Source organism: Puntigrus tetrazona, chromosome 16 (genome assembly GCF_018831695.1).
Source record: "Puntigrus tetrazona isolate hp1 chromosome 16, ASM1883169v1, whole genome shotgun sequence".
In the NCBI taxonomy this organism is placed as follows: Eukaryota; Metazoa; Chordata; class Actinopteri; order Cypriniformes; family Cyprinidae; genus Puntigrus; species Puntigrus tetrazona.
Window position 1 is genome coordinate 26477005 of NC_056714.1, and position 2104 is coordinate 26479108.

At 31.0% G+C, this 2104-nt stretch overlaps 1 protein-coding gene across 2 annotated transcripts in view; it reads left to right on the plus strand.

The window, feature by feature from the left end:
* The window catches only part of LOC122360976 (mannosyl-oligosaccharide 1,2-alpha-mannosidase IA-like), a 289954-nt gene that overhangs the window by 88052 nt on the left and 199798 nt on the right, over window positions 1–2104 (plus strand). The gene's annotated exons all lie outside the window — the stretch shown is intronic.

Genomic DNA, 2104 nt, shown 5'->3' on the forward strand with positions numbered 1-2104 from the left:
TAAGAGCTGGGCTTTAAAAAGCTTCACAGATATCTTGATATTCCCGTGAGAAAAATAATGCCACCCATCAGGACCTCGATCCGATTGGCCAGCGCTGAGTATCTGAACGCGTCATTACTCTTGGTTAGCTCATTTACGGTGATAGCTGCTGCCGGGTAACCTCTTCCCCACTCTCAGGTCAGCACACACGTCCGGTCCGGTTCTGATGACAATCTGTCGCTGAGTTTCGCACGGACGGCACAAGTTTCGCTTCTCACGATGCCGATTCGAATACTTGCGTTCAAAGGATGCCAGGGATGCTTTGGCAAACAATCTATAATAGCCATTGTGTTGTTGTTTCGAGGACGCGCAGTGTTCGGTCTCTGCAGATGGCATCTCATTGTGCATATTTTGCGTCGAGTTTGTTGAGCGATGCGTGTTATTTCATGCATGCATTGCTCTCGTTCTTTTTCTACACGGGTACAGGCTGGGCTACAGAGTAGGTGAGCATTTATATATTGGTAAAAGTAGGTACAAAATCATATTTTAAAGATACTAAAATCAAAAATGTATAAAAAAATATTAATTAAAAATTAAAAATCTAAATGTTCCATATGACTTTAATGTGCTGTGTCTCCAGAGTATAGATGGAAAAAGTATAATAAAATATTCTTTTTTCATGAATGTTTTAATACATAAGAATTTAAAAATGTGCTAATAGAACAAAACTCACTAATAGGAATAAACTCAAAAAATAATAATAATAAATTATAAATCATTTTTTTGATGCTGTTGGCAGATATTTTTTTCCAATCTCTTCGATGCATTTTCATAAATCTTTTTGCTTCTTCACTAAATGTGTCTTAATAGAAAATGCTGAGATATTTGGTACTGGACTTTTATAGTGTATATTACATATTTAGCTTCTATTTTGTTTTTCCATTTTCCTTACATTTTACAGTTGTGAATTAGTTAAATTGTACTTCTTTTTTTTACATTTGCATGTAGATTTTAATTGTTAAAAAAGTGTAGCAGTATTTATTTTCAGTTTTAGACATTTTTAACATTTAATAATTTTTAAATAATAAGGCTATTTAGTTTATTTAGTTTTTTTTAAAAAGTGATTAATTTTATGTATTTTTTTATTTTTTTGAAATAAAAACTATTTTTAAATATTTAATTTATATATATATATATATATATATATATATATATATATATATATATATATATATATATATATATATATATATATATATAATGTAAATAAAATCAAAATAAATATAATAATTTTCAATACAATCAGTATTTCATTTTGTATATGATTTGTATTTCATTATCTATGTAATATATGCAATTTTTCTTATATTATTTTTATCGATTTCTTTATATTATTATTTATCGATTGATCAACAGATAAGAGTTGGGCTTTAAAACTTCAGAAGTTTGAAGATATTCTGATATTCCAAAGTTAAAGTTTACTTTATTATTATTATTATTGTTGTTGTTATATTATTATAAAAATAATAAGCCTTGTCCTCCTTCTAAAAAGTCCTCACGCTCTGCAGATACGTCGTTAGGCCTGGGTTGCCCGTGAAACAGTCAGCATCCAGAGACGCTCACTTGAGACGCTCCTGGCATAAAAGCAAAGCGAGCACACAAAAAAACATCCCTGATATGAGCGCTAACGCATGAGACCAGAAGTCTCTCAGTAAATAATGACTTTCACTTCTGCCTGGCATTTATTATTATTCTGAGCGTGGTGCGTCGGCCTGAAACCCTTTGTAATTGGTGGGCAGAACCGGGTCCTTCAGGCTCTTTGATAACCGCTCGGTCCCACAAGATAGGTGATGTCTGGTACTCGAAAACTAAATCTGTTCTGGATGTCTGAGCCCCTAGTAACCTGACGTTCTCACTAATTAGTTATGAACTTTTCAAAGTTTTAGTCATTTTGTTTTACTCTTTAAAATACCTCTACTGTTTTATGCTAATTATTATTATTTTATTAGGACATTATTATTCATTGTTTGTGTTTTAATTATATTCTAAGCATCAGGTTAAACTAAATAATTGTTTTCTTGGCTGTGAGCTGAAATTAAATAATTGCTAATTATTTTCTTTATTT